Source organism: Lathyrus oleraceus, chromosome 5, assembly GCF_024323335.1.
Source record: "Lathyrus oleraceus cultivar Zhongwan6 chromosome 5, CAAS_Psat_ZW6_1.0, whole genome shotgun sequence".
In the NCBI taxonomy this organism is placed as follows: domain Eukaryota; kingdom Viridiplantae; phylum Streptophyta; class Magnoliopsida; order Fabales; family Fabaceae; genus Lathyrus; species Lathyrus oleraceus.
Window position 1 is genome coordinate 592,709,066 of NC_066583.1, and position 14,769 is coordinate 592,723,834.

A 14,769-nucleotide genomic window follows, 5' to 3' on the forward strand; every position below is an offset into this window, starting at 1 on the left:
CTGATGATAATGACGTGTTCTTGATGTGGTGTCTCATCTACAATGGTAAGACATACAACAATGAACGGTTTAGATTCAAATTTGACATGATTATCTACTGCATAGATAACCCTAAAAAACCTATATTTTCTCTTCCTTTGTTATGTTGATCTTGCAGCTTAATGACATTGAGTGCAACAAGGAATATCTCACTGAATATCCAAAATTTTGGGATTATGGTCTTGTGTCAAAAATGAGGCATTATAGGGATTCAAATGGTGACTATTACTATATGGAGAATTTTGGTAGAAGGATTTATGATGATAATATTATTCAAAAGGAAGCTCCTAAGGATACTGGTCCATCCACTAATGGTGGAAGTGTTGTTGCTTCCACATTTGTTTATTTAAAGGCACTGTTGGATTATATGCTCCAAAAGCTACTTGTAGATAACCAGATCAGAGAGGATCGTATCATGGCACACATTTATGCACTTGCCAATGTTGGAGAGGAGAACCATGTAAAGATGAAGGAACAGATTCTTGCATCGGAAGGAAGACTAGCTAGTCAGATTGAAGCGGTGAAGAACTCAATTGATTATCTAAATGGTAACAACTACATCTTTCATCACGACACTGTTGCGTCAACTATTCCTATTCCGGAAGACCTTACTTCTTCTAATGCACCTCCTCCACCATCCTTTGATTTTGTTTCTCTTGATTTTGTGTGATACTTCATGGCATTTTATGTCATGACATTTAGCATGTTTAGTCTTTACATATTATGTTTGTTTTGATTTGAATTATATTAATGTTATGATCTTTTGATCCGTTATTAGAATGGCTTTTGTGTACCTTGTGAATCGTATAATTTAAATTCATGTTGTTTTGGTATTTCTTATATTCGCTCTATTGATATATTATCTTGTTATCTTTTTCATGTTTCATATTTGTAAGTATTTCATTTATGTGATATGTATGGTTGTGTTCATGATTCACTAAGTGTGGCATTCTGTTTCGGCTTTTATGTTAGCTTGGATTCTTTGTGCGTTTTTCTTTTTATTTGTCTGGTTCTCTCCTTTTTTATATTTGACAAAAGGGGAGAGGTAGATGATATATTATTATTATTTATTTGTATTAAGTGTTTAATGCAATGGGAGCTTTACAGCTTTTACGACTTAAAAAAAGTATTATGTGACAGTCATCTGTATGTTTAATGTTTCATCAATTTCCAAATTCCGCACTAGATTAGTTCATCAATAATAATCTCATAATCTTATCAAACATTAAAAAGAGGGAGACTGAAAGCACATAATATCATTTGGTATCATTTACGTGCTTTATATAACTATTGAGTTTTGATGTTTTAAAATGTGATTATTGTTTCATTGCGCATTTGTAAATTTTATGATATTTCAATTCATTCGTGTGATTGAAAACTTTATTTCCAATTGTTGTAATTGTTTGGCTATGTAATTGTACCAATAAGAACCTTTGCATTTCATATTGTATCAGTAGATCCTTGTTAGCTATTTCCTTTTTGAGCCTATGAAAGTTACTGCTTTGTCACTTCCACATGAGTAGCTTGAATCACAAGTTATAACATTTGAATTTTGATGTTTCTGGTAATTGATTCGGATCATGTGTAATATCAGATTCAAATCATTCGCCTGTTGAAAATTGGGATTACATTCTAGATCATTTGATTCATATCAAAATTTGAATATGATTCGAATTAGAATCTCATTTGATTCGAATCAAGTAAAAATAATGATTTGAACCACGTGCCTGCAAAAGAAACTCTTTTTTGGTTCTATCTAGATTGATTTAAATCAAATTTCCTTCTTGATTCAAATCAAACCATAAAAAAACAACTTCCATCATTCACTTAAATGCTTGTTTCTTTTGATTATAGTAATAAGTGTGGAAATCTATGATTTTTCATAGAGACAGAAATAATGTTTTTGTCATCTTATATTTAGTGTGTTCATCTTTACATAATTCTTCTCTCTTATTCACCTAACATCAATCTTTTATATTGAAACCATGACAATTCTTTTCATGTTTTTGTTGCATCTTTATTGTGCAATTTTGGTTGTTGTTTTGTGTGTTTTTTGTGAGAGAATTCTTTACTTTGAATTAATTTTTAATGATAGCAAATTGTGTGATCATCATCCAAATGTTGGTTGTGCATTATATTACATGATACATTTGTGTTTTTATTGTGTTTTCATCCCACTCTATTGTTGCATAACTGTACATATAGACCTACATTAACACTTCTCTTAAAATAATAATTAAAATGCACTTTGTGTCAGTATGCATCAATACATAAGCCTCTGCATCGATACATACAGCATGTGATAAATCACAAAACCTTTCTTGTTCAGTATGCATCGATGCATACGAGTCATGCATCAATACATGAAAGGCAAAAGGCTTCATGCATCGATCCATACGATCCCTGCATCGATACATGACCAATTGAAACAGCCTGTGTATCAATGCATACGCATTAGGCATTGATACATACTAGTGAAAAAATCACATGCATCAATACATACGAATTATGCATCGATACATGATTAATCCATTTCACCAAAAATTCACTTATCTTACAGTATGCATCGATGCATACTCTCATGTATCAATGCATAAAGCTGTTTTGCTCACTAACAGTTCTATTTTTGATGCATATATAAGATGTTATGACAGAAGTGAAAAGTGACGAATTCTTTGAGGGAAAACAATTGAACACAAGATCAAAAGCAGTGTTGGAGCAATTGTTTGAGAGCACATAGAAACCTGAAAGAGACTTCATCTTCTTCATCTTCTCAATCACTTTTCTTCAAGAACATCAACATATAATAATTCTTGTTCTTTGGATTAAAGGATTATCGAGATAACGTTCAGTGGTACGATCAAGGATCTAGTTGTGGTTTTCAGCGGAACGATCGAGGATCTAGCTGAGTTGAAGATTGAAGGGGGTTTCTAGGAAAAACCTACTGGTTTATCCTTCAAGAACTGGAGTGTTCTTGAGGGTTCGGGAGTCACGTTTGCAGAACAGATTCAGCCGCAGCATTGCGTTTGGAGATCGGGGGATTTCGCAAGCAGGTCGTGGAACCGGTGAATTGTTTGCAATTTCGTGCAGGAAATTCTTGATCGTGCTCAGATCAAGTGAAGGTTCATACAAGAAGAAGTTCTTGGAATTTAGAATTCTGTCTGTGTATCATAACCTTGTATCAACGGATTTGGAAATTATCGATAATCAAAGTTCTCAAATTCATTTGAAATTGAGAGGGAGACGTACCCACACGCGAGGACGACGTGGGGAACTTCCTTACCAAATCTCTGCGTATCGTATTCTTACCTTACTTCTTTTTACGTTTAAAACAGTTTTCGCAATTTCAGTTAGTGTGTGTTGTGATTGTTCCTGTTGCAAGACAGCAGTGGCAAGAAAACAATTTCAATCAAATACTACTGTTGCTCATCATTGATCACATACACACCAACTGTTTGACAAAATTGTTAGCTAGGTTTTATTCATTGGAAATAGACTTTAATGATAAGTGCATTCAATTAGATAAAATTCTGGTGTGGATTGTTTCTGTCATTCTTATTCAAATCCAGCATTAAGACTCGTGTGTCCGGTCTTCTAGTAGCGGTTCAGAATAGACGGAAGTCGATTCGGGACTGATTTTTTCCGCCAACTTGAAAAACTCTGATAAAACTTTAAATCCGTTAAATTTCAAAGAGGTGATCTATTCACCCCCCCCCCTCTCGATCACTAGCCACACCGTCTAACAAGTGGTATCAGAGCGCCGGTTCGCTGGTGCTCTGTGGCTGCCTGTAACAGTATAGATTCTGAACCAAAGGGGGCGTATAATAGAGCGCCTATTTTCAACGGTGAAAATTACGGCTACTGGAAAGACTGCATGCGAGTTCATATAAATTCTGTGGATAGGCTAGTATGGGCTGCCATTGAAAATGGTCCGTTTCAAATTACTATGACAAATGCGGCTGGCGCCATAGTACCTAAACCAGAAGATGATTGGAATGAGAAAGATGAGAAAAAGTGGTCGTGTGATTGGAAAGCTCGAAACATGCTAATTTCAGCACTTGGTGTTGATGAGTATTATCGAGTATCTCATTGCACGACAGCTAAAGAAATGTGGGATGCTTTAGAAGTTGCCCATGAGGGTACTACTGAAGTAAAACAGTCCCGCATTAACACACTCAATCAAGAATTTGAGCTCTTTCGCATGAAACAAGGAGAATCTATCTCCGACATGCAAAAGAGATTCACTCACCTAACTAACCGATTGAATGCGCTTGGAAAACCTATTTCCAATGAAATTGCTACTAATAAAATTCTCAGGTGTCTTAGCAGGGAGTGGCAACCTAAAGTAACAGCAATTAAGGAAGCCAACGATCTTACAAGACTTACGATTACAACTCTGTTTGGAAAGCTGGAAGAACATCAGCAAGCATTGGAAAGTCTTGAAAAATATGAGAATAAAAGTAAGAAGGAAAAGGAGAAGAAAAGAGACAAAGAGGGAGAGAAGAAGCCAATAGCTCTTGTGGCCTCCAGCTCTAAGTCCTCACGAAAAGAGCAAAGCGACAATGATTCAAGTAGTGACAAAGACTCGGATGATGAGGAAATGGGACTGTTTGTAAGGAGATATAATAGATTCATTCGAAAGAATGGAGTCAAGCATTCCGACAAAAATCTCATGAAGTTTCGAAGACAATCTATAAATTCGAAACAAGAAGAGAACAAGAAGAGTAGAGGAAGAGGATCCTGTTTTAACTGTGGTAAATCTGGACATTATAAAACGGACTGCCCTATGAAGTATAAGGATCAAAGAAAAGATTCACCAAAAGGGTACAGCAAACAAAGAAGAGCGTATATTGCATGGGAAAGTGATAGTGATTCATCAAGCACACAAAGCTCAAGTGATGGTGATGAAGCTGCAAATCTGTGCCTTATGGCTCACACAAAAAATCTGTCCTACCACAAGAAGAAAAACAATGACAAAAAGGTAAAACAAGCCTATTACAATAATTTCTCCTCTATGTCTTTTTCGGAACTAAAAATAGCTTTTGAAAAACTGCATAACGAAGTTGTAGATGCTTTTAAAAGACTATCTTCCGACAAACATATTTTCTCATTTTTGGAAGGTAAAGTAAACAAAGCTGAAATTGATTTAGAAGCCTTGAAAGCTAGTATTGTAGAAAATTCAAAAACTATTGACATTGATGGATGTAGTAGAGTTAGGTATTGTGACGCTTGTTATATTTGGCAAAAAGAGGTAAACACTCTTAAGGTCAAATTAAAGAAGGCGCTACAATCTAAAGTTACTTATGCCGTTGACTCTAGGTTGTTTAAGAAGTCATTAAATCCTCCATATGCAAAATACTCTTTTATTCTAAAGGATTCAATGAACAAGAAACAAACACATCATCATGGTTTATGTCATTATTGTTGTCATGCTGGCCATACCATTGAGAAATGCAAGTTTAGGAGATTTCTTGTCCCTAAAGGTATTTATCAATGGAAGCCAAAAGGCAACCATGTTAGCACTTACCCACTTGGACCCAATGAAAATTGGGTACCAACTTCTCTCTTTTGATATTGTAGGATGAGTGCCTTGCCTCCGCAGATAGAAGGTGGTTTCTTGACAGCGGCTGCTCGAGGCACATGACTGGTGACATATCGCTTTTTATAGACTTCAAGGCAAAGAAGAAGGGATATGTTACTTATGGAGACAATAACAAAGGAGCCATACTCGGCAAAGGTAGTGTAGGTAATCCCTCCACCACTACTATTTCAAATGTCCATCTAGTAGAGGGACTTAAACACAATTTGTTAAGCATAAGTCAACTATGCGACATGGACTATAAAGTTTCGTTCACAAAAACTTGCTACATAATTGAACATGCTGAACAAAACATTGTGTTTAAGGGTGTAAGAGTAAACAATATCTATATGCTTGACCTGTTTGATGTACCTCTAACAAGTACTAAATGTCTAGTCACCTTGAATGATGATTCTTGGCTTTGGCATAGACGTTTAGCGCATGTTAATTTCGATTTGCTTAATAAGGTTGTATCTAAGGATCTAGTAGTCGGTCTACCAAAAATAAAATTTTCAAAAGACCACCTATGTGATGCGTGCCAAATGGGAAAGCAAACAAGGGTCTCTTTTAAATCTAAAAACGTAATTTCAACTTCACGACCCCTTGAGCTTCTCCATATGGATCTCTTTGGACCTTCTAGGACAAAGAGCCTAGGTGGAAATTACTATGGCTTTGTAATAGTTGATGACTACTCTAGATTTACTTGGACCATATTCCTTCATAGCAAAGATGAAACTTTTTCTGCTTTTAAAAACTTTGCAAATCTGTCCCAAAACAAAATGAATTCCAAAATAGTTACAATTCGTAGCGATCATGGTGGTGAGTTTCAAAATTATCACTTTGAGAAGTTCTGTGACAAGTATGGTATTGAGCATAATTTTTCAGCTCCTCGAACTCCACAACAAAATGGGGTTGTGGAGCGTAAAAATCGTGTTTTAGAGGAGTTGGCGAGAACAATGCTTAATGAGGGCGGATTGCCAAAATACTTTTGGGCTGATGCTGTTAGCACAGCCTGTTATGTTTTAAACAGAATTTTAATTCGCCTTATTTTAAATAAAACTCCTTATGAACTTTTGAAAGGAAGAAAACCTAACTTGTCACATCTTCACGTATTCGGTTGTAAATGTTTTGTTTTGAATAACGGAAAGGAAAACATTGGGAAGTTTGATGCAAAAGCGGATGAAGGCATATTTCTTGGTTACTCACTGTCAAGTAAAGCATATAGAGTGTATAATAAGCGTTTACTTACTGTTGAAGACTCTGTTCATGTTTTTTTTGATGAGTCTTATCCGAAAAATGTCGGAAAAGGTATTTCTTTTGATGACGCAGGTGTATCTACAGAAGACATACTCAAGGAAGCTATTGAGGAAACTGATCAGTCCAAAACAGCTGCCCATGAGAAGGAGGAAGATACCAGTCATGAAGAAAATGAGGAAGAAAAGACAGCTGATGTGAAGGAGCTTCCAACAGCCTGGAAATCCTCAAAAGACCATCCCATTGACAACATCTTGGGAGACATTTCAAAGGGAGTAATGACCCGTTCTAAGATAAGTAACTTTTGTTCTCACTTCGCGTTTGTTTCACAAGTAGAACCTAAAAATGCCAAAGAGGCCTTGATTGATGAATTTTGGCTAATGGCCATGCAAGAAGAGCTTAATCAATTTAAAAGAAATGACGTTTGGGAACTTGTCCCTCGTCCGCGGGATCATCATATCATAGGCACTAAGTGGGTTTTTAGAAATAAGCTTGATGAAAACGGAGTGATTACAAGGAACAAGGCACGTTCAGTAGCACAAGGGTATAACCAAGAGGAGGGCATAGACTATGAGGAAACTTATGCTCCAGTTGCTCGCCTTGAAGCTATACGTCTTTTGCTTGCCTATGCGTGTTCTAAGGATTTTAAGCTTTACCAAATGGACGTAAAGAGTGCTTTTCTTAATGGTGTCATAAATGAAGAAGTATATGTTTCACAACCTCCTGGTTTTGAAAATGCTGAAAATCCAGATCATGTTTACAAATTAAAACGAGCTTTGTATGGCCTTAAACAAGCCCCTCGGGTTTGGTATGAAAGGCTTAGCAAATTCCTAATTGATCATGGATACTTAAGAGGTAAGGTGGACAATACTCTCTTTATTAAACACAAAGGGAAGCACATTCTTTTAGTTCAAGTTTATGTCGACGATATAATATTTGGTTCAACTAACATACACTTGGTCGAAGAATTTTCTAAGGTTATGCAGGGTGAATTTGAGATGAGTCTAATGGGGGAGCTGAACTACTTCCTAGGACTGCAAATAAAGCAACTTGATGAGGGTACAGCAGTATGTCAAACAAAATACTGCAGAGAACTACTCAAGCGCTTTGGAATGAATGACTCAAAATCAATTGACACCCCAATGCCTACCAACGGAAATCTAGATAAGGATGAGCATGGTAAGTGTGTAGATGTCAAAAAGTTCAGAGGTATGATTGGATCTCTCTTGTATCTTTCTGCTTCTAGACCTGACATCATGTTTAGTGTTTGCATGTGTGCACGCTATCAATCAAATCCTAAGGAATCGCACCTAAAAGCGGTGAAGCGCATATTTAGATATCTTCACGGAACACCTAAATATGGGCTTTGGTATTCCAAAGGAAGTGATTGTAGTTTAGTAGGGTACTCCGATTCTGATTTTGCTGGCTGCAAATCAGATAGGAAAAGCACAAGTGGTACATGTCACCTGTTTTCAAATTCCTTGGTAAGTTGGCATAGTAAAAAGCAAGTTTCTGTGGCTTTGTCAACTACAGAGGCAGAATACGTTGCAGCCGGTAGTTGTTGCGCTCAGATTTTATGGCTGAAGCAGCAACTGCAAGACTTTAACATTCAACTCAAACGTATTTCTATAAAATGTGACAACACTAGTGCCATAAACCTTACTAAAAACCCTGTCTTACACTCACGCACTAAACACATAGAGATTAGACATCACTTTCTTCGCGACCATGTTGAAAAAGAAGACGTTGTATTTGAGCACGTTGATTCCAAAAATCAGCTTGCTGATATTTTCACTAAACCTTTGGCAACGGAACCCTTCTTCAACATTCGTCGTGAATTAGGGATCCTAGATCTTTCTCATTTGATGTCCTAAGCATGTTGCCTCTTAATTATGTTATGCCTCATCATAGTTGATAAGACTTGTTTTAGATGTCAATTATCCATCACAAGATTACGCCAACAGAGGTAATATCAATCCTTTCTACAATTCTCTTATTGCTAAGTGATTGTGTATGTTAGCACAAATGTTCTTACTCTAGTTGATATAAATTTGATTGCATATACTCCTTGCCTATATTGTGTGCACATTAAAATTCTGACTTATGAATCTTCCTTGGGCATAACCATCATGACATAGTGCATAATGCATATCCATACTGCATCAAAAGTCATCAAAATCTGCTTTGGCATCAGTATGCATCGACACAAAACATGTATGCATCGATCCATATATTCTGAATTTCAATTTTTTTTAAAATGGTTCAGGATGCATCGACACAAAACATGTATGCATCGATCCATATATTCTAAATTTCAATTTTTTTCAAAATGGTTCAGGATGCATCGATGCAGCCATCGCACGTATCGATACACAGGCCAAATGTGAATAATAGGCATCGATGCATTACCATTTGCATCGACACATACTGATGCTATTTGAATTAAATGCATTTTTTTCTCTCTCATGCATCGACACATCAGCCAATCCTATCGCTTCCTATCTCAAGACTTCATATCATCTGTCCTCAAAAACCCCAAAACCAGTGGCTAACCCTAATCTTTCTCATCTTCACTCTCTCTCTAAAACCCTAAATCTCACATCACCATGCCTCCACGCACTATTCCAGCCAGAGCAAAAGGAAAAGGAAAGGGAAAGGAAACAGCCGGTACTTCTCAGCAACCACCAGATGTTCCTTCAAATGCCTTAGACCTACTTCATCCTGCTATTGCTGCTGAATTTGAGGAATCCTTCAAGACAAGGTTAGTCATGAAACCCCATATCTTTGATAAAACAGATGCTATTCACCTGCACCTAAATGAGGTGGTTGACCTCCTACATGCACAAAGACTTGGGTCATTCCTGTCCACAAAAGATGAGTATCATGAGGATTTCATCCGGGCCTTTTATGTCGGCTTACAAACTGGTAGAGGCTATATGTTCTGGTGTTCTATCGGTGTCAGAACATATACCTTTGAAGCCTCTGATTGGGAAACGGTATTTCAAATTCCGCATCCGTCGATGATTGTCAAGTCCTGGCATGACCTGCATTTTGATCCTGAATTTGACATGAAGGACTTTACTCCATCTATCCTAAAGATAGATAGACCGTTGAGTGAGGATGAACACGTCACGTCAGGTATGATCAAGCAAACTCCGCGTATTCTTCACTGGATTATCACACATATTCTGCGTCCAACAAACAGTGGACATTCTCGGTTGGATAGGCCTAGCATACATCTTCTCTACATTCTGCAAAATAAGGTTTTCTTAAATTGGGCGAACTACTTTGTAAAACATCCATTTTTTGTGCGAGACAGCTCCAAAAATGTGGCTCTAGGGTATGCTTCTCAAATTATGAAAATTCTTAAGTTTTGGAAAGTTGCAATTCCTATTGTTCCTCTCCTATCTCCATCTGCTGCTCAAGAGTTTGACTCTTCCACTCTATCGCATATGGGATATCGGTGGGACAAAGACCGCAAATGCTTCTACTTTTTTGAAAGAAAATCCAAAACCAGAATCTACAACTTTGACGTGCCTTCGGAACGAATCCATGTTGCTGAAGAACAGCCTGATGAAGAAATGCAGGATGCGCCTGAAACAGATGTGCCTCAAGCTGAGGCCAATGCTGGTTGGGGAGATTGGGTGCCACGAAGGTGGTCTCCCACCAACTACGTACCTGAACCTACAGCCCCTCCATTCTCAGGTGGTACTTCATCCTCAATACCTACTGCGGACATCACTCATATGCTTCAACAGATGGAAATTTCTAATAAAGAACGCCATGAAGAAGCACGGTATTGGAATGTACAACAATCTGAGTGGCACAAGGAGCATCGTGACTGGCATGATGAGCATACACGGATGTATCACAATCAACACGCTTGGCACCAAGACTTGGTTAAATGGCATCAAGTTTTCTACAACGAAATGTCTGGCTTTATGGACGACTGTCGTGAAAATCCTGGTATCATGGACAGCTTTAGAAGCATTGAAGTTCAGAACTGATTTAGGCAATACTCCTTCATGGGCCAAAATCCACACACAATGCCTCCTCCTCCGCCTCCGCCAAGCTACAGAGATCTCGACAGAGATGAGGAATCGTGTGGTGGCCACAATCCAAATTAACCCACCTGCATTTCATCTCACTGCATTTCATTTCATATTGCTCAAGTTTTATTTTGTTGCACAATATATGGTTTAGCTTATGTAATCCTTAAACTCGTTCGAATCTTTAAATGCTTTTCTCTTTCTGTTTATCTCTATTGTTATTGCCCTTATTCGTCATTCTTTGTGAATGATTCTTTACTTTGAAGCTTCCTTCTTTGTGATTGATAGCTTGTTATCCATTTTTTGCCATGTCCTGCTACATTATGCTACCTTGATAGATCTGTTTCTTCCTCTTTTTGATGTTGACAAAGGGGGAGAAAATGCAGATATGCACAAACTCAGGGGGAGTATCACACATCTTGCCAAGAATTTGCCATCATAAAAAAGGAGGAGTTTGTGAGAGAATTCTTTACTTTGAATTAATTTTTAATGATAGCAAATTGTGTGATCATCATCCAAATGTTGGTTGTGCATTATATTACATGATACATTTGTGTTTTTATTGTGTTTCCATCCCACTCTATTGTTGCATAACTGTACATATAGACCTACATTAACACTTCTCTTAAAATAACAATTAAAATGCACTTTGTGTCGGTATGCATCAATACATAAGCCTCTGCATCGATACATACAGCATGTGATAAATCACAAAACCTTTCTTGTTCAGTATGCATCGATGCATACGAGTCATGCATCAATACATGAAAGGCAAAAGGCTTCATGCATCGATCCATACGATCCCTGCATCGATACATGACCAATTGAAACAGCCTGTGTATCAATGCATACGCATTAGGCATCGATACATACTAGTGAAAAAATCACATGCATCAATACATACGAATTATGCATCGATACATGATTAATCCATTTCACCAAAAATTCACTTATCTTACAGTATGCATCGATGCATACTCTCATGTATCAATGCATAAAGCTGTTTTGCTCACTAACAGTTCTGTTGTTGCTGCATATATAAGATGTTATGACAGAAGTGAAAAGTGACGAATTCTTTGAGGGAAAACAATTGAACACAAGATCAAAAGCAGTGTTGGAGCAATTGTTTGAGAGCACATAGAAACCTGAAAGAGACTTCATCTTCTTCATCTTCTCAATCACTTTTCTTCAAGAACATCAACATATAATAATTCTTGTTCTTTGGATTAAAGGATTATCGAGATAACGTTCAGTGGTACGATCAAGGATCTAGCTGTGGTTTTCAGCGGAACGATCGAGGATCTAGCTGAGTTGAAGATTGAAGGGGGTTTCTAGGAAAAACCTACTGGTTTATCCTTCAAGAACTGGAGTGTTCTTGAGGGTTCGGGAGTCACGTTTGCAGAACAGATTCAGCCGCAGCATTGCGTTTGGAGATCGGGGGATTTCGCAAGCAGGTCGTGGAACCGGTGAATTGTTTGCAATTTCGTGCAGGAAATTCTTGATCGTGCTCAGATCAAGTGAAGGTTCATACAAGAAGAAGTTCTTGGAATTTAGAATTCTGTCTGTGTATCATAACCTTGTATCAACGGATTTGGAATTTATCGATAATCAAAGTTCTCAAATTCATTTGAAATTGAGAGGGAGACGTACCCACACGCGAGGACGACGTGGGGAACTTCCTTACCAAATCTCTGCGTATCGTATTCTTACCTTACTTCTTTTTACGTTTAAAACAGTTTTCGCAATTTCAGTTAGTGTGTGTTGTGATTGTTCCTGTTGCAAGACAGCAGTGGCAAGAAAACAATTTCAATCAAATACTACTGCTGCTCATCATTGATCACATACACACCAACTGTTTGACAAAATTGTTAGCTAGGTTTTATTCATTGGAAATAGACTTTAATGATAAGTGCATTCAATTAGCTAAAATTCTGGTGTGGATTGTTTCTGTCATTCTTATTCAAATCCAGCATTAAGACTCGTGTGTCCGGTCTTCTAGTAGCGGTTCAGAATAGACGGAAGTCGATTCGGGACTGATTTTTTCCGCCAACTTGAAAAACTCTGATAAAACTTTAAATCCGTTAAATTTCAAAGAGGTGATCTATTCACCCCCCCTCTCGATCACTAGCCACACCGTCTAACATTTTTTAGAATGAGGTGTTCAAATCTTATTGAGGATTTGATCAAACTGTTGAGAAATTTCAAGAACCAATACCCACTTATTTAGAATCTTGTTTGAACCTTATGTGGGTGTTCATATTTCATCAAAACCGGTTTACTTGACTAATCGCTTGTAATGTCAGTTGTTTTGAGATTACGTGACATTGTTCACCATCTTCATTCTTAGTCTCTTTCCTTATTTAAGGACACTCCTCTAAAGATTGAGTGAAAGGGATATTAATGGTACATTAGGGTGTATAATAGGTTTATATGTAGCTAGTTTTTTTATTTGTAACAGGTGCATGTATCATTTCTTGAGTGCAATTTGGGATTGGGAAGTTAACTAACATAGTAAGAATTTCCAATATACTCCAAGGAAGACTTTGGTAGAATCAAGTATCAATGGTCCGTAATGTAGAGTTGGAAGTTGTCTTTCTTTGGTGGCATTGGAGAAAGATTGCTAGCATATAAAGTTGGGAGTTGTCCAATATACGTTCAGTTGAGGGAAATCGCTCAGACAAGAAATCGGTGGGATCAAGTGGATTGCCACATACGAATACTTGGAGTAGGTTATTGATGATAGCGAGGTCATTAGATCAAGATATTGTGGGATCTTGTATTGTGTTAGTAGCCAGTGTCAACTTCATCAGATAGAATTATTGTGTGATAGATCCTTGTAATCAAAACGTTGTAATCATATTTTATTCACAGTGGAAGATTGTGATTATGTTCTGATGGATCATCCACTAAAGAGTGAATGTAGGTAAAGCGAGGACGAAAATTTCGAAGCACTATATATTTATGTGTATCTTTCTATTTCTCTATCCTTTTACTTTTCAAGCATTCATTCATCTCATATTTTCTACTTCATTTTTGCATTTGTATAGATTATATACCATATATACTAAATCTTACTTATAGTGTTTCAATGTATAAGCTTAGGTATGTGGTGTATCAATTCTAAGGAATCATCGTGAATTTTATTATGCATTGTTAAGATCATCTAAGTAATGTGTTTTTAAATCTCTTCAATGGCTTTGACCTTCTTTTCTACCTTGTTGGTCGGAGGACCAAAGGTGTCATACATAGAGGCAAATCTCGGACTGAAGAAGGCGTATTGCTGATTGTCAACTTTAATAACTGGAGGATTAAGGAAAGTTGGAGGGACACCGCCAATTGCACCCATAGGAATATGGATTTGAACGTTGCCATGAGGAGGCACATGATTTTCCATATCGGGAGGATTGGAAATAGGAATATGAGTGGCAGCGTGGGCTCTCTGGTTCATTTCTTCTTGCATCTTGGCCATTATCCCTTGACCCCGAGCGATGGCTTGAATCGTCTCCACCAATTGTCCCATTTGTGGTGTCACTTGAGATACTTCCTCACGAAGGGAGGCTTGGCTCTGTTCCAACTGATCCATTATATCTTGCTGGTTGCGGTGCATGTTGTAATGGTGTCAGGAAGTCAGTTTGTTGGTTTCTATTGAAGAAAGAGTGGATGATGAGTTTTTGTTTTTTTTTTGTTTTGAAAATGAAAATGATGCATAAATGTTTTTTTTGTTTTATTAATGCAAATATCTTTAGTTATTCGTGTTTTTTATTGCAAGAAACACTTAACATTTTAAACATTGCAATCAAGAATAGAGGAATACACGTATAGTGAAATCAATGAAGCTTCATTCATCCT